The 19,526-nt window shown below is 39.4% G+C and overlaps 1 long non-coding RNA gene across 1 annotated transcript; it reads right to left on the bottom strand.

Annotated features, from left to right (window-relative positions):
• Positions 1–1,466: 1,466 nt before the first annotated feature.
• LOC106041641 (uncharacterized) lies at positions 1,467–18,042 on the bottom strand. Its single transcript, XR_007157666.2, has 4 exons — positions 17,759–18,042; positions 5,191–5,285; positions 2,767–2,916; positions 1,467–2,281 (listed from the first exon to the last, which is right to left on the bottom strand). It is a non-coding gene; the product is annotated as an uncharacterized lncRNA (long non-coding RNA).
• Positions 18,043–19,526: the final 1,484 nt, after the last annotated feature.

Raw genomic sequence — 19,526 nt, 5'->3', positions numbered from 1 at the left:
GGTCAGGTACTGGAATGGCCTGCCCAGGGAAGTGGAGGAGTCACCGTCCCTGGCAGTGTTCAAGAAGTGCCTGGACAAGAGGCACACAATGAGACACGATTTAATAGCTTAGTGGGTAGTATCGGTGATAGGATGGTTGAACTAGATGATCTTGTAGGTCTTTTCCAACCTTGTGTTTCTATAATTTTTTCTATGATTTTCTATCTTCTGATGTTCATGACTTCGTGTATTTACATTGGAGCTGGAAGAGAGGTCCTCTTGCATTTTAATATAAAGACAAGCATTTGGATCTGTTTTTAAATTTTCTACTGTTTTTATTTGTTACGAATTTGTTATGGATATAAACCAACAAATATAAACAGGGTGATTCTTTTCTTCAGCTATTCATTTTCAATAATTTCTGAGTTATGCAAAGCCTATTAAAATCAAAGGGAGTATGTACGTTAACTTAATAGGCTCTGTATGAGACCCTTGAAGAGGAGGGACCACATGGTCCTTATTGCTACATCTCTTGCATTTCTGTCATTGTCCTTCAAATTATAAAAGAAAATGTAATACTACTGACTTTTTTTAATGGATGGGATTTGTGCCAGTGCTGAGCTCATTGTTTGAATCTTGTTAGGTTGGGGTTGGTCAACATTTTTTTCCTGTCAAAATTACTTGGTTTATTATAAAGTACATTGGGAACTTGTACAAGACAAATGAATATTCTATTTATATGTTTACAACAAAATATTACAGTGTTCACAGAATCACAGATAATACACTAAGCAAATGGTTTTATTAATGATGTTAATACAATATTTAACACAAAGGGAAAAACTGGCTCAATTCTATGGAGAGAACTGGAGGAAAAAATGTCAGTTGTGTCTCAGCCCTCACCTGTGGTGGAGGATTTGGGTGTTTGGTCAAATAAAATCTCCACCTCTGACCTCAGTTAAAGGAAATATTAAATAAATAAATAAATATATATGTCACTTTTTCCCCTGTTTACTTCTCCTCCTTCCTCTTTTAGTCCGTGTCTGTCTCTATTATTATTTGTTTAGAGAAACAAACTTACGTGAAATGCAAATTCATCTTTCTCTCTTTTTTTTTTTTTTTCCTCCCAATGCTTTCCAAGCCTCTCCCACTTCTAGCATTTAATACCAGCACTTAGCACTGACAAAGTCCATTTTATGATGACGGACTTGATATCACTCTGATGATACAACTCATGTCTATATCAGTCCATCACAGTCAGGCCTGAAGAAAGGTAAGATATGTTGCTGGCTCCTGGATCGAGTGCTTTCCCTTGCCTTGAGTAAACAAAGGACTGGAAGACAGAGCAGCTATTCCAGACATTGCTCGTATCTTCTACAAAGTAGCAGTCTTGTACTCCACCTAAGTGAGTGGAAAATTAAGCATAATAAAGAAGGCCAATGAATCCCAGCTAGTGAAGGAATCACTGTACTCTAGTGTGTAAGGAAGGAAACGTAGCATGGACATCCATGGAGAGGAATTGCAGCAATGGATGGTCCTGTCTGTAACAAGTCCTGGCCTCTCAATTTCCAGTATCGTATAAAAATACGGAGACAAAGCTATTTATTTCTGCCTGTTATCCCAAGTTGTTTACACTGAAGTAACTTCTGCATGTGAAATGTCATGGAGACTGTACTGAATTATAATCACAATAATTAAAACTTCAAGTAATCTGAAAATCAGCACTTTCATGGTTAAGCAAAGGTGATGATATCTTTTATCTCTACAATTAGCGAAATGGTTTTTAATGTAAACCTCATAACTCAGAAAGATGCTGCAATTCGCATCAGCATTCTAATGCCCAAATCCGTTTTAAGTTCAAAAGTGAAGGACAGAAGGTGTACCTATAACTTTTACAACACAGTGGTTTCTCTCATACAAGTAACTTCAATAGAAAAATATCAATGCTAATACTGAGGCAATACATGATAAGATCAAGAACGTTATTATCTGGACCTGTCCACAACACTGTTCCACTGTAAAGATCTGAAATTAAAAGACGACCAAATTAAGCTCCTTCTTTAGTATCATCATCATGTGGTGTCTGAGAAGGTATTTTACATGACTTTTCCTTAAAAAAAATCCTTTGAAATACCCTTTCTTTGTAGAATAATGGTGTTTTTCTCTTACATACCTATTCACTCATTGATCCTAAACTGGGACCTAATACAGTGTCATAGACAATAATGGCAGCAAAGCTGTTCACACTTCTCTTTGTTTTTGCTTGCTTCATCTCTCCACATTCACAGTTAACAAGCTTGTTCTGTAGAAAGAACATAAACACAGTAATTAGTTCACCATAGGTGTATTTAATTTGTATTGTCACAAATAAAAAGAAAAAAATAACACTTCATTTTTTTGGGGGCTTAATGAGATCAGGAAAGTATTTTCATAATTGAAAATAAAAATTCTTTTAAATAAGATCTTTTATTAGGAAGTGAGAACATTATAAAGTAGGCACCTTCCAGAGAACTGTTCTTTAAAATAGCAAACATGATAATAAACAAAACAAATTATGAGTAGACTCCTTACCATATAAAGCTTAAAATATATAAACATAATAATTGTGAGTACTTGACAGAGTTACACAAGCTCTAATTCTAAGCCATGCTATTTCTGACTGCATAAATACTAGCCAGCACATCCTCTACTGCCAGTAATAAGAAAAGTCCTTATAAATCAATGACATAAGAGAGAAAAAAAGAAAAAACAGAAAACCCACAGCCAGAGCAACAGGTGGTTCTTCACCTTATCTATGGATACAGCATTCCTTTGCCATTTCAACAAGGAGTGGATGCTGAGAGGGTGGTCAGTCACACCATCAAAATTAGCTGTTTGTCACTTGGTAACTAGAGTTCTTTGAAGATGAACATCCACATCTGATTTTGCAGTCTTTTTCTGCAATAAAATTATTGTTAGTTGTTGCAAAATAAACATCAGAGAAGAAGAATGCTATATCTTCTGTCCAAGCCTGGTTGTTTAGTCAACAGTGAGAGCCAGTACTGTGTTTTCCAGAGGAATTCAAAAGGCAAATAAATAAACAAATAACCAAACCATGAAATGGCAAGTAATAGATCAAGCTAGCAGTATAGTGTTATTGTCCATGGAGAACATTCTTTTCTAACTTGCCAGCACATGGAGCACTTGCACTTTATTAGCCGAGCAGGACTCACTTCTGCATTCCCAGTGCACTCAGAAGTCCCAGGAGTACAGGACTGGTCCCATCAATTATGGTAATCGTGTTAACAACTACTTTTCCCAGCCAAGTAACACTATTTGTTAGGTGGTCACCTGCACCAGCAAATCCCACTGGTTGACTGTATGCAACACAAACCATTTCCTTTTATTGCCTCTATGTTTACTGTCCTATATCTCTTAACTTCACTGACTGTCCTCTTGTTTATAAGGGATGTGACAGGAAAAAAAGGAGGTCATGACTCATGATTTAATTAATCACACCTAATTAATCACACTTTCAGGAGCTTTAAGTAGGTACAGTGTTAAGAAACAGACTTCCTTACTGTGCCTTTCACATGGTAACATTGATCCAGAGAGAAAGAAGAGTGCTCATATCCCTCAGGGGTCTAACTTCTGAGACATCACTTTGCTGGAGAATCACTCCAAAGGTGTATGGAACACACAAATTTGGGAAGCAACCATCCCACAGGACTGCACTTTTCTAGTGTACTCCTGCCCTTTCTAGAGAAACGTTTAGAAAACATGCACAAGTTGATCTAGAGGTGCAGAAAACCATAAGGACTGCTTGCATAGTCTATATTAATAGTAATCTGACTAAAATATACGAGCAATAATATGTCTTGGCTTGTAGGATGACTTCCTCTGAGGTAAATATTATCTATTTACAGGTGGGGTTCTTTTTCATTTTGTCCAGAGTTTAACTGTGTCTTAAAGTGTGATGTCTATATGTCCCCAACAGAGAGGGAGCATCCTGATTCAGATAGTGTGGTTAAAGGGTGGGATGGCAATGATAAGGTTGATTTTCCTGGGACTGGAGAGAGACTTGACCTGGATCATCCTCACAGTGTCCTCATATGTGAGGTTGTTAGATGAAGATTACTTTACAGCACAACTGCTATGACTGTGCTAATGCTGCAAAACACAAGAACTGGATTTTTAATTTCTTTTGATCAAATACTGTCAGCTTCACATTGACGAGAGAATTCCAGAGTATTAGTCTCTCTTTCAATAGCCCCTTTTGGAGATTAGGAGTTAGAAAGACTGGCACAACAGTTAACAGGGGTTTAAGGCACTTGGACCCAAGTTTCTCTTAGCTCTGGTTTACCTATTTCAAGAAAATTAGAGCTCTTCAAGGAGGAAAGTACTTAAAACCCTGCTGGCTGAGGCAAATCACCTGTGGCATACAGGGTTGATTGGTTTGAAGTGAAAGCTCCTACACACCCATGGACAACACCTCAACCATCACACTACTGCCTTTTTTTGGGAAAACCTCTAGATGTAATTGCTTCATCTTGATGCAGAAGGGGAACATGTTGGAGTCTAGTGTTCTAGTGGGGTGGGAGAACTTTTTTCCTCCTCAACTGGAGCTGGGACTGAGCTTGAGCTGAATTTTACTTTCAAAGCAGTGATCAGTAAGATAGTGACTTGATGTCTGGTGGTTATCTTGATTTGGTAGTACAGTGGAAAATAATTTGTACTTCAAGTAAATTAATAACACAGATACAGCTAAGCAAAAAAATCCTACAGAAGTAACTGCATACAACTTTTAGTCTAAGGATTATCTGCCATTAAAGAAGGTTACCCTTGCTAGATTGAGAACTGATTGCAAGACCTTTTTGTCTCTTCTTTACTTCAATCAATAATTTTTAGGGTTCAAAATAATCAGACTGCAATAATTCCTCCACAGGCACAGTCATACAGTGATGAATTACATAGCCCAGTCTGCACGTGTGAAAGAATAAAGACAAATTTTGAGCAAAGCTTACTAAATTAAAGCAAAATATGTCTCTGCAACTGACAGATATGTGTCTTTGGTGTTTTGCAAAGCTTAATACTTAATGGGAATAAACTTTGGTAGCAAAACAGACTTGAAAAAAACAAAAAAACAAACTATCCCCAAACTCAGTGGAGTGTGTTGTATGTTTCTTTAAATAGTATGAAAATTGAATTTGACTAGACTTGCTCAAATCAGACCTGTTATCAACAACACATTGTCTCAGGAGACCAACGTTTGTCCAGTTAGGGCTTCCTTCATTAATCGTCCAGCATCAAGCAAGCCAAATCCAAATCTGTGGAGAAAAAGCAATTAGATATTTTAAGCAGTGATAAGAACACCACAAATAATCAATTTCTATGGCATTAGCAGCTACCTGGCCCAGCAAAAGTCTATAAAAGCTAGAATTTATTGCAGAACACCAGACAGCTTACAGAGCATTGATTCGTAGTAGTATGCATAGATTGCTGGATTTAAAGAGAAATCCCTAATGGTTCTTTTTTTTTTTTTTTTCCTTTTTTTTTTTTTTTTCCCTTTAAAGGGAAAACAAGGATAAGGTGTTCATAAGGCCAAACTATAGCAAAACAAATATCTAACAACTGCTGGACGGCAATCATATGCAATCTAATGCATAAAGCTCATAAAAGAGGAATAGCTAAATATTATAGATTTAGACAAATATTAATGTTACTTATTTTTAAGATATCTATTGCACCTTAAAAAACAACAGACTAGAAATAAGTTTTGCATTTGTTCAGGGCGGAGATCTTTAGGCTTTAAGGCCTTCTATTCTACCACAACATTCTCATACTAGAGTATCTTAACTGTATTGTCCTTTGCGATTTTTAACTACTTAAAACAGGCAATGCAAAATGTAACAAACAAAACCTTATTGTCTGTAGCTGACAACACACAATTTGGAAAAACCAATATTTCACAGTATTCCCAAAAGGCAGTTCCTGTGTGTAGACATTGTAACTTATCTTTCCATCTGAACTGAAATACATCCAAACTCAGATTTCTAGCCCGACATTGAAAGAGATTTCTTGTTTGACCTCCCATGCACATACACTAGAATGTTTCCCCAGAAGCTGGATTAAATCTTGTCTTTCAGAAAGGTGTCTAATCTCATTTTAAAGACTCCAAGCTATGGTAAGTCCACCTCCTCCCTGGGTAAGCTCTTCCAATGTTTAATTACCCTTACTGCTAGGAAATGGTGTCTTATTTCAAGGTTGAATTTGTCTAACTTAGCATTCAAATACTGAAAAAGCAGTGTTTGAGAGAGAGCAAATATAAGTGACATGATACATTTTATACTAATCCTAAATCAAAAGATTATGGAAATACAGAAAACATGACAACTAAAGCTCTAGTCTGGCAAACATTTATGCAAGGGAGTAGCTTTCTGCATAGGAGATACTTTCTTTCAGTTCAGCAAGCCTACACATGTGTAAAGTTACACCAGGGCTTCAAATAGAATTTTAAAAAAGGCATTCGGAATGACTTTTACTGAGAAAAATATTACGGATTAATTAATAAAGACAACCTTCCTCCACTTCTGTCCCCACTCTGAGAAGCCTTTGAGGTGGGATACCTTAAATTACTACTAGGAGAAGAAAAAGTGAGAAAACCTTCTATTGCAGAAATCTGATTGCTGCCATAGGGGGACGATTGCTGAAATCCCAACACTACCCGAGGGGGAAGAAAAAAAAAAAAAAGGAAACGAAGGAAAAAAGGAGAGTTGTCAAGATAATTAAAACTTTGCAACAATTCAGTAGTGGTGCTGATAAAAACAGCACTGCTGGCTGAATGCAAATAAGATGGTAAAGGCCCTGTTTGGATTATGGTAATTACTCAGTCTGAAGTTAGCTCCAGCCACACGCACATATGAGCACACACATACACACGCAGCAGTGGAGTGGAACCTGACAACTTGGCTTGGCATGTGATCACAAAATTCCCTGGCACACTCTCAGGATGCCATGTGGAGCTATTTGTACAGTGAGGTGCGGGACTCAGCGGCGCAGGAAATACCAGCGGAAGCACCGCTGACCTGCCTGGCCTTCAGCAAGAGGCTGCTCCCATACTTATCACTGGCCTGGATTCAAAAGTGATCTCTGGAGAAGGCAAATCAATTGAACACATGTTTGGTCTAAAAATGTCATTTTGGAATATACGGAGATATTTCCTTACATTAGACCACTTTGTTTGCCCCAAAGATTTGTCAAGTGCAATTGAATGCATACACATCACAATGCGCACTGGTGCCAGAACAAAATAATTTCAATGTGTCCTTTAGTACTCCGATAAAATGCAGGCAGTCAGTGTTGAAACGAGATGCCCTGTGAAAGTCTTGTGCACGCTGGCATTCTGTGTTTCTTCCAGGAACTTGTTTCTTTAAAATTTGGGATCAGTCCAAATGAGCAGATTTTGTGTAAGAATGAAGAAAGGGACCAGCTCAACCTCTCCCCGTGCCTTCTAGACGGAGGAGTTGCGGCAGGCTAATTTATGTGATGAAAAATCATTAAAGAAATTACAATTTCAAACTCTGATTCCTAAATAATAAAGCCTTTATGAGGACAATATCATTACAAATAACCCTATTAATCTGTTGATTCAGCTTTAGAGCCAATTCTGATATATGACAAAGATGTGTTTCTTCAACAATTTTCACAAGTTAATATTAAATAATATTGGCACACACATCACTTTTATAGCTAAGTTCTTTGATTTGCTCACCCTGTACAATCTCTACAGCTGTGTGTTTTATGACCTACCCATCATGGGAGAAGCTCCCATTAGCACCGGCACATGGTGGAAGAGATGTGAACTTTGCAATAAGCCCTCCCATCCTCATTCTGGTTTTGGTTAGTGCTCAAAAGGCTGTTTTGAGCAGATCAGAATACGCACAGCCTGATCAGCACAGCTGAAAGTGCACCTGTACTGTGAAGGGCAAGCTTCCCTGCCTGGCATGTTCAAAGTCTGCAAAGACTATATCAAATCCAGATTTATATATGGCTGCGGATGCTGAGATGCAGTCCTCTGACCAGCGGGTTCCTTAGGGAAGGCACCCACGGCCCTCCAGTCCCTCACCCAACCACCACCCTCGTCCGCCACCCTTTTCCTCTTTCTCTCTCCCTTCATCGACCCAGCATGGTTGCTATAACACACACACGCACTCACAAGTGCATCAGCCTTGAAGCTCTGTGAGGTACTTGGGTTGCTGTACTTCAGCTGAGACACAAATTAGGTGTGTTTTGACTAGCTGTATGATCCTTTTTTTTTTTTTTTTCCCCCAAGGAACGCTACCTTAAAAAATTACCCTGACAGGTCAAAAATCAAAATTACGTGATGTGTCTTCTGAACTTATCCTGGTGATGTTTACACAATATTTTCTCTGAGATTTTATCCTGATGAAAACAAAAAAAGTATAAAAGGAAAAAAAAAAAGACTATTAAAATTCACCAAGATCTCAACTCTTACAATTCACCTGACACTATCATCCAAGACTAGTGATTGTATAACAGAGCAGAAACAACTGGATGCAAATAAGTAATTTCAGCCTAGAGATTCAGTTTGATGGGGTTATCATGGAAAGGGCAGTCAATACAAATTTCACACATGACCTTAGCATCATCCTTTTCACTTTCCTGTACTTTACATATTTAATCGCTTGAGGTTATAGTTGAAAAGATGCAAAAGTTGGGATATGATCCTAAAGGAATCAAGAATATTAAACAGTTCAGAAATGGAACAGTGTTACTTTGCTGCAAAATATGAACATTTATGAAGTATATAATAATACATTATAAAGGGAATTGAAAAAATCCATAAAAGATTACTAGATGTAAAAGAAAGTCTGATGAAAATGCACATTTATTAGTTCATATTAGACAAAAAAAATCACTTTATAGCTGTATAGCATTACTATTGTGATAAATACAGTATTTGTACCAAAATGCTCAGTTCTTCTCACTACTGAGAGATATGGGATTATGTGACTTAAAATTGAGGAATAGCGATAAGACTTAAAAGAAGAATTGAGGACCCACAAGATCTTGAATTTTTGTATTATATATACATTTTAAGAATGAATAATAAGTTTCTGGACCCTTTAGTGTTTTGTACTGCATGGATTTTTTTTTTATTAGTGTGGACAAGTAAATTTTATTTGATAGCTTGTTGTATTTAAAGACAGTGTAAAACTCTCATTGCAAACAGTTGTTTACAGTGCGCTTTTCAGCACAAAGCTGTTTTAAAGCTCAATTGTGCATTTTGCAGATAAAGTGGGAAAACTAACTGAAGGCTGTATTGTAAGCAGTGGTTGCCGTGGAAACCCCAGTTTCAAGAGCTGGTTCTCCATTACCACTTAATTTAGGCTTCCTAATTGCATTCCACTAAATCGGTAGCGACAATATCTGCAGAGCAAAACTGCATGCCCAGTCTAGCGCAAACCTCTTTGAAACAGGCTTTTTGAAAGCCAGGAGCTATAAAAACTCAGCATGACGTGGAGCATATGAGAAACCTGTAGTTCAAATGTACTGCTGCTTGCTTTCTCATCCTTAGTAACTTCAGTGCGCTCCACACCAATCTATTAGTTCAGTCTACCTTAAAGATCATAAAGCTCTGCCATGTGGAAACTCATCTGTCCACCAACACATCGGTGCAAAATAGATTTAATTGTACTCCCGACCCAGTATCATGTCCATCTTATTTTACTACACACCAGCAGGTAGCCGGTGCAGAGCCTTACTTTCCTTGAACTGCCCTTGCTCCATAATACGAGGAGAACAATACTTTCTCAGTTTAAATCATTTGCCACTGTTCAGCTGTGCAGTGAGCTAGACCGCCCATATGTGACCTAAAGAGAGCCTTGTCAGAACCACTAGACATAAAAGCATTCCAATTATCGACCACACTGCTTTAATAGAGGAGGCAACTAATATGATAGTGTAAGTGATTCTGCCACTGAGAAGCTCTTCGTCACTGTCAGATTAACACTTGAGTTAAACTCTTGTAAATCAGTCACATTATGCCGTCGGTTGAGAAATAAACACAGACCTATTATGCTTAGAATTCCAGAGGGCTCTCCCCGCAATAGGAGTTATGCAGGATGCCCTATTAATCTGAATTTTGTCATGTTTATTATTTTGCAATTACTAATGTGGGTAATGTTGGAAAGATTTAAGTTGGCTATGATTAGATTCTGAAATGGATGTACATGCCTAGAAAAACCTTCTGCGGGGGAAAAGGAGCGAGAGGGAGAGAAGAGGAGAGGAAACAGCTTACATGTAACTTCTGACTGAAAAAAGCCAGCAGACCACCAATTTAATTAAATCCCATAACTCTTTTTTTTTTTTTTTTTAAAGCAAAGAGCGTTTAAAAGCAAAATACTTCAGTGTCTTCAAGCACAAGACCTCCCACAAGCTCGCAGCGAAGTGCACCTCCTAACCACTAATGTGGTTGCATTTCAGCCTTCTAATATGTATCAAATGAATGCTGAAGTTGAAAATAATAAGTAAACAACTACTCTTTCAACATTTCCTTCCCTCCACAGTATTATTAAATGGTGGCAAAATACCTTTATGTCATGTATTATCAGCTCATCATCAGCTTTTTTTTTTTTTTTCCTTTTTTTCCCCCCCCAATTTCAGCAGATTTTCTCACATTTTTGAATTGTTTTCTGCACTCCCCAAGCTGGCTTGAAACCAAAACGAACACACCTTTATTTTTGATATTTGGGTTTTGGACGTGAGAGAATGGACAGATGAAGGTTGTTAACACAGGCTGTGGCTTCATTTTTAGTGTCTCAGCTCTGTGTGTTTAACAGAGCCCTTTCAGATAGTTACTGATGCTGTGAGAGAAGGAGACAGGGCCAATGACTAGAAGACCGTCTGTTGAGTTTCCTTGGTCCCACGTTGCTTTAGCTGGACAGATAACTCCACAAGTTTACCAGATGGCTCCTTTTTCAGTTTATATTTAGATTTAGATTCAGAATTTAGGAGCCTTATGTAGAACCAAGGTAGAGTCTCCAGGCAAAAATAAATACAGATCTTTCTAATAACTTTGGTCTGAGATGATATGCCAGTGTGTCCCAGTGCAGAAGCAGCAGCTACAAGGAGATTTGGGGCTAAACAACCTTCTCACATCTTTCATCATCATCTTTCTCCAGAAAAGTAGGGAAACAAGACTTTGTATCACTTTTCTTCTGTCTATGTTTCTGAAAAGCTCTTCTGGGAAGACAGGGAGAGGAGATAAAGTATTGGGATAGATGGGGACAATTATGCTAAAATTCTGCAGAAGAAGAGGTGTAAAGTTAATGGCGTTGGAAACCACATTAATTTTCATATCTCACTCTGCTTTTCCAAAGACCTTTAAAAAGGGGCAGTGGCAGAAGCCAAGGAAAGGCCAGTAAAATCATATTGTAACCTGAGGAAAGCCAGAAAGGACATTTTTTTCTGCTTTGTCTATTTTCTAGGGCAGTCTGTCTTTTAGTCACTACATGAGGCCCTGTTAAGCCTTTGTGGGAATTTGAGGGAGGAAGCCCTTCACCCCGTGCCTCAGATGAAATGATTTGGGACAGAACTTGATCAAAAGTTACCCTGGGCATTTGCATCAGGTGGCTTCTTTCATAGAGTAGATTTATAAGAAGAGACTGTAGGCATGCACTGTCCTTTCACCAGTTTCTACAGTTGGGGGTAAAATGTTCATTTATTTATTTTAAAATAAATAAATAAATAATTGCCCATAAGAGACACATAACATCGGAGAAAAATTATGTTTTCCAGTTTATGTAATTCATGTCCTAGAAAACAACAAAGAAAATTTAAAAAGCTCTCAAGAGACAATGGCCTCTATTCTGTCCTCACATGCATGGCTTAGTTATAAGTGGGCTTAGAGCCAGCTGCTGTGCTCAGCCACACACGTGCAATTTCCTCTGACTTAAACAGAGCATATATTTTTATGGGCAGAATCTGGCCTTTTTGTGTATGGGAATTAATTATTATGATTTATTTATTATTTGTATGGTATTATACGGACCAGGGCTCCATTGTTTTGCATCTTGGGAAACAATGCTCTGTATTCTGTCCACTGCAGAGATTATGGTTCAGGAGAGCCAGCAGCATGTCTTTGGTGTGAGCAGTCTAACTATTGGTCCTGCACACAGTTATCTTTTCCAATGTTAAAGAAGCATACATAAATTTTAGCAACCTAGAAAATAGTTGACTTTCTTAATGTGAATTATCCATCATCTGCAGTTCTCCCTGGGCTCTGACTCAGACTTAGGAGAAGGCTTAGATAGCTGACAAATCCCCTGTGTCCTTTTCCCATTCCTCCTTGCCCCCATCCTGACAGTACTTGCCACCCGAGATTCACCAAACAGTACAGTCTTCATCCTTAAAACTGATTTACTCTGGGCAGGTATTTGATCTTGTTTCAAGCACCCGCTTTTAACAGGATATACACACAGCTGGATCCAGCTTCTACCCATATGCAGTTTTCTTTGACTTGAATATATATTTTTGTGGGCACAGCCTGTCCTTTTGGGGTATGGCTCTAGACAGGCACGGGAGCCCAGCTGGCTCACTTTGCTCAGGGCTTGTACGTATCTTTGTAGAGGGAGGAAAGGGGGAGGAACTTGAAGGATCGGAAGCCAGTGGCCTTTCTGTTCTGTTGAGGGAACATATGCAACATCTGACACAGCATTGAAAACAGTAGGAGGGTGTTGTTATGTAGGAACTGCACAAATAATCTCTTCCTTTGAATGAATCTCTGTATCAACCATTAAGTTGGACAGGGCTTGAGCAACCTGCTCTAGTGAAAGTTGTCCTTGCCCATGCCAGGGGGGCTGTAATAGATGGTCTTTAAAGGTCTCTTCCAACACCAATCAGTCTATGATTCTAGATTCTATGCAGTGCTTTGTTATTAGGGATTGGAATAGTGCAAGCAGCCCTATGGCACGTATGAAACCACAGGGACTTAGGGACTTACCCACGCTCCTGGATGGGGATGGAAGACTGGGGGCAAGGCAGAGGGCTTTTAGTCATCAGAAAAGATCCAAAACAGCATGTTCAGTCTCCTCTGTATGTTGCATGGCTGTCTGCACACCAGCAAAGTGTGGCTAGGGTTCTGCAGGTCTGGGAGGAAAGGGTTTCAGGGCAGGGAGCAGAGCCAGATTGGCTGCTCTCTGTTCCTTGCCACCTCTGGCACCTTTCCCAGTGGAAGTCAGAGAAGGAATAAACACACAGAGAAGTGGTGCAGCTCCAACTCCCCAAGAGGAAATCAACATTTTTTCAAGCTATATGATTCTTGTTTGTAGCTACGTGACACATTATTTAATGACTGTGAAATACTGCATTGTTCTGATTTTGAAGATGCATACATCTTTGGAGGACCACTCTCATTTTTCTAAATGCTTTTTAAATGCAACATTTACAAACACCTTCATTTTCTTGTTGTTGCTGACTCGTTCATTGACATTTTAAGCTAAACAGCATATGGCTTATAGCTTTGTACAAGCAATTGTACACAATTCATACATTTTCTGGAATTAAAAATCCTTGAAAACATGATGACAATTTTCAGAACTATAGATTTATTCTTAAACCTAGGGTTTAAGAACCCGTGAGGTCTATTCTTCATTTTTACAGATTTTTCCAAGTGATCTAAAACAAGTTGCTCAGGGCATCCCAATTTCCTAGCTGCAAAATAACAGTAACAACACAGGTGGATATTTAGATGTTTAATTCCCAGATGTGTTCAATGTACTTTGTGGTCTTTGGATCTAGGGTATTACTGGAATGTAAGGTATTAATTATTGTTATCAACATATAAAACATCTCTTGCTGAAGATTTAAATCAGCTTCCCCTGGAAAAGTAGGAAATAGGATTTAAAAGGACCTCCTGAATCAAGTTCAAGGCCCAGCTTTTGCTGTCATCCACACATCACATAATTGGTTTCATGAAGTGCTCAAGTTTCACATTGGGACCAGCTAAGTTTCTTGCTCCCCCTGCTTCTGTTGGAGGGCTGCTCCAGGATTTTCTTCCAGTACTTCCTCCTAATTTCCTGTTTAAGTTTATTCATGGCCATCTTATAACCATTTACTCTTATGTCAACATTACCCTTTAAATAGCTCTTCTGCCTCCTTGTATATTTATAGACAACAATTATGTTCTCTCTCAGCCTTGGTTTTGTTCATGTGAATAAGTGAAATACTTCTACTCTTCCTTATCAGATATTGTTTCCTCCTCATCCCAATACACCTTCTTTGAGCTTGTCCCACTTTGATTTTATTTTCTCACACATTGGTGACTGAAGTTGTACATTGTTTGCCTGTACTTTGCCTAGAAAAATAACATTCAATGAAACAAAAAAAAAATAAACAAAAAAAAGAACCTAGCACAATAATATTGCTAGATAACTCTTCCTCATCACACTTTTGTTTTATCTAAGGCTCATAGCCATATTTCATTAACAGAAAGTGTTAAATATGGAAAAATCTATATTTTTCATAGGGGTTGGTGTTGGAGCCCATCCTCTTTAATATCTTTATTGATGATTTGGATGTGGGAATTGAGTGCACCTTCAGTAAGTTTGCTGATGACTCCAAGCTGAGGGGAAGTGTTGATCTGCCAGAGGGTAGGAAGGCCCTGCAGATGAACATGGACAGGTTGGATTGATGGGCAGAGGCCAATGGGATGAGGTTCAACATGGCTAAGTGCAGGGTCCTGTACTTTGGCCACAACAACCCATGCTTGGGGGAAAGTGGACGGAAAGCTGTGCAGAGGAAAAGGATCTGGGGGAGCTGACTGATGCTCACCTGAACATGAGCTGGCAATGTGCCTAGGAGGCGAAGAAGGCCAACAGCATCCTGGCTTGTATCAGGAATAATGTAGCCAGCAGGATCAGGGAGGTGATCATCCCGCTGTACTCTGCTCTGGTGAGGCCGCACCTCGAGTACTGTGTGCAGCTTTGGGCCCCTCGCTACAAGAAAAAACATCGAGGCCCTGGAGCATGTCCAGAGAAGGGCTACGAAGCTGGTGAAGGGCCTGGAAGACAAGTCCTGTGAGGAGTGGCTGAGGGAACTGGGGTTGTTTGGAGAAGAGAAGGCTCAGGGGAGACATTATTGCTCTCTCCAGCTCCCTGAAAGGAAGGTGTGGGGAGCTGGGGGTTGTCTTCTTCTTGCAGTTAACTAGTGATAGGACTAGAGGGAATGGCCTCAAGTTGCACCAGGGGAGGTTCAGGTTGGAAATGAGGAGACATTTCTTCTCGGAAAGAATCTCAGGCATTGGAACGGGTTTCCCAGGGAAGTGGTGGCATCACCGTCCCTGGGGGTGTTTAAGGAAAGGTTGGACGTGGTGCTTAGGAACATGGTTTAGTGGGTGACATTGGTTATACCAGATGGTTGGACCAGATGATCTTGGAGGTCTTTTCCAACTTTAATAATTCTATGATTCTATGACTCTATGACATTGTTTAAATACATAAATTGTACCTCTTCTTTTAGTCAACCATCTAAACTAGGTGTTTAAAACACCACTTCATTTTTTTTTTCTTGGACCTGAAGCTGAACTTCTGGCCCGTCGCCCTTCCCTTCCCTTCCCTTCCCTTCCCTTCCCTTCCCTTCCCTTCCCTTCCCTTCCCTTCCCTTCCCTTCCCTTCCCTTCCCTTCCCTTCCCTTCCCCCTTCCCTTCCCTTCCCTTCCCTTCCCTTCCCTTCCCTTCCCTTCCCTTCCCTTCCCTTCCCTTCCCTTCCCTTCCCTTCCCTTCCCTTCCCTTCCCTTCCCTTCCCTTCCCTTCCCTTCCCTTCCCTTCCCTTCCCTTCCCTTCCCTTCCCTTCCCTTCCCTTCCCTTCCCTTCCCTTCCCTTCCCTTCCCTTCCCTTCCCTTCCCTTCCCTTCCCTTCCCTTCCCTTCCCCCTTCCCTTCCCTTCCCTTCCCTTCCCTTCCCTTCCCTTCCCTTCCCTTCCCTTCCCTTCCCTTCCCTTCCCTTCCCTTCCCTTCCCTTCCCTTCCCTTCCCTTCCCTTCCCTTCCCTTCCCTTCCCTTCCCTTCCCTTCCCTTCCCTTCCCTTCCCTTCCAATATTGTTAGTTCTTCTTAGCTTTGTGTAATCAGCAAATTTAATTAATGCATAGTTTCTTTCCTGTACCATGGTTATTAATAAAAATATGACTATACAAAAAGACCAGTCCTGTGTAGGACTCCACTACTAATCTTGGTCCATCTTGGTAGGTCCTTTTTCAGCACAACCCCGTGGTCACCTCTTTTTCAGTCAGTTCCTTACAGTTCTTCTAACTGATCTCTGTTTTCTCAGGTTTAAATAATACCCCTCCTCCCTGCAACTCACTATAACATGATTTATGGATACCCAGAGAGTTGAGATCTATTGTATTTCCTTTCTTAAGAAACAAACCACACCATTATTTATGAAAGAAAGTTATCTGGGCAGTATGACATGATCTATTTTTGGTACAAAACTGATGTATTTCACCACACCTCTCATTTCTTTCAAAATTCATTTTAAAATGTAGCTCGCAATGAGACAGTATTATGAATCTGAATACATGCTGCAACAATCGTACTTGGTACTATAATGGGTTAATCATTGCAGTGCAGGAGGCTGATAGGGAGCCACAAGAAGGTGCATGCCTTAATGAGGAGCTGGTAAGAAGCCCTGGGGCATGGAATAGGGGCTAATATAAAGGGAAAAAGAAAAAAAATACAAAAAAACCCACCACCAAAAAAAAACAACAAAAAACACAGAGTAGTATAGAAAGCTGAATAACACAAATAAAGATACATTTACTCTTTACCCATTTATGCTGCAATTACTGTCTTGCATGAACAACAGGCCTTGCACAATAACCATCTAGAAAAAACTCTGAAACACTCAAGTAACTCCATGATATTACCGTGTGCATGGGATATTTCTGTCCTAGACTTAATTTTCCATGTTTTAAGGTTTCACTGGCTGTCCCTACTATGTTTCTAAGAACAATGGTGAGCTCTCAATTAAACTGAAAATACAGACTAAAAATTACACAGTGGAGCATTACTTAGATTGGTGGACATAGTGTTCTTTTAGTCAATACTTTTGATTTCTGGGGATGCATTTTGTTTCCAGGCTCCATTATTTTAAAATAGTAATTTCTGAAATATATCAAGTTCATTTGAACTGAAGAGAGTCCAGAACTATTTGAAAGAACTATCTCTAACATGTGGTTCAGAATAGATCCCCTGCAAATGTGCATTATGCAATGACACTGATCAACTTCACAAGATGTTCAGGTTTTCAGGTAAGACTACATTCGGTTACAATCTCAGAAGGGTCAGTAACATCTCAAATGTATTATTTGTCTTAGTATTTTGGATAAATCAGGTTGTTCTTCCTTTCTTTCTTTTGTGTGTGTGTTTGCGAGGTTGGGAGAGCAAAGATAGAGCTGTAAAATCCTTGAAAGACATGAGAAGAAAAAGACAAAGCAAAACCAAACCAAAGCTGTTAAACCTCAACAAATGTTTGGCTTTGTGTCCTGTACAAAATAGTTCATCAATTTCTTGCTATCCCTACTACTTTATGCATCAACTATTTACCATTCAATTATATTTTATCCAACAGTCTTTTTTAATAAGTTAATATTTTGCTTTTAAAACTGACACAAAAGAGTGTGTTTTTAATACATATGTTATTGGACATTCCTTTCTAGGATTGATTAATTGTAATAATAAATCAATATTACTGTACATAGAACTAGGAACAAAATCAGACTTACCGGTATTTTGATATCCACCTAAGTAAACCATGGAGGTAGCTTCCATGTCAAAGAATATGATCCTCAAAAACCTATTTCTGTAAAACAAAGGTAATTACATAGTCTTTAAGTAAAAAAAGCAAAACAAAAGTGGAGTCTCACTGAGATATGAAACTAGAACAATGAAAAGAGAGTTTACCTAAACACCAGCTCTATGCTTTTCCTTTCCGTATATTTATTCTCTTTTTATTCTGCTATTTTTTTTCCCCACTACCAGTTTTTTCCTCTTGACCCTCCAGCCTTCTGTTTCCTCCTTGCTCTCTTTCAGAAAGAGAAGAACCTCAGAAACTTTGGTGACAGCGAGTAGCATCAATGATACAACTGGAAAAATGTCTGTTATTATTTTCTGTTGTTTTGCTCTGTCTTGTGCTCTTTCTCTTCTTTCCCTTAGAAAATGCTGTACAGGATCATACACAGGTCTCACAGGTCTAATATTCAATCTCTCTGAAAGTACCAGCATATCAGGTCTCCTCCTGTTCTTTAACAGAGACTGACCTAAAGCTTGAAGTGTGGGATTAATATCCCTCTTACAAAATAGATAACTACAAGTATTTTGTACTGTCTGTATAACTATCTTACAGAGCCCTTGGCCTCAGTGTCACACAAGGGCAATTATTGCCACAGGCTAATTACATGCTGTGGCTGGGGAGGGGAAGTATTTTCTTTTCATGAGTTTCCAAAGCCCAGCTTTTACTTTCAGGCAGTATTTCCTTACCCTCATATAATGATAGGACAGGGAAGATGCAAGTTCCTGATACACCCCTGCTAATTGTTTTGGAAAAAAAAAAATGCAAGCTTCTATTTTGTCTCCTTCTTTTATTTTCAAAGTCTCCCATTCACTATCTGTTACTAAAGTTTTTATTGCTGAATAGCCTTAGCTTTGCAGAGTCTCTGCACTAGGTATTGTATAAACATTTAAGAAAGCAATATCTTGCTCTGAGCAGCTATAGCCAACATACTCATTAGGGAGCTGTTGACTATAAATGTGGCATGCACACGTGTGGCTGTGTACCCTACAGTGGTATGTCCTCCCAGAAAAGCAACATCAGTTTTACACTGCTGCTGCTGACATACATCCCGCTGCATGGACTCCTTGACGTGCAGCATGTTGTAGTGTGCTGCATCCTGTGACTCGAGACTGTGGGTGGCAGGGAGTGACAAGGAGTCAGCAGAGCTTCAAGGTTGGCCACCACAGTGGGTTGGGAATCTCTCATAGCCCAAAGGCAGGATGCCACATGAACCCCAGGGGCAGCAAGCCTGGGGCAAGACACCCCCTCTCTGGGGGAAGCAAGTCTTCAAGAAAAGGAGAGAGAGTGCTGCCATGAGCAAAGTCCTGGGGGAGGAAGAGGCAGGAGAATATTGCTGTGCAGTTCACCAACTATAAGGGAAGTGTGGGAGGGGAGGATCTGGTAGTAAATAGAAACAGATGGGCAAGTTCACAGGAGAAGAGGTGGAAGAAGAAAAAATGGCTTTCTTTGGGAGGATGGTGGGAATTAAGGCTGGGAAGCTCAGAGAAGGTGAAGTATCCTCCTGCTTAAGTTTTGTCCCTAATACTAAAATTCAGGAAAGATGGGTCTTCCATCAGCCCCTTGAAGAACTTACATACTAATGAAGTAAGAAAAGCTTGATTTTCCAATAAGCTGATAATAGGTACATTAACATATGTACGAATAGCTTATATATATGCATATGATCTCAATGCTTTTTTTATGGTATTTTTTCACCATTT

This window comes from Anser cygnoides, chromosome 1, assembly GCF_040182565.1.
Source record: "Anser cygnoides isolate HZ-2024a breed goose chromosome 1, Taihu_goose_T2T_genome, whole genome shotgun sequence".
NCBI lineage: Eukaryota > Metazoa > Chordata > Aves > Anseriformes > Anatidae > Anser > Anser cygnoides.
This window is presented reverse-complemented; position numbering and strand designations above follow the sequence as displayed.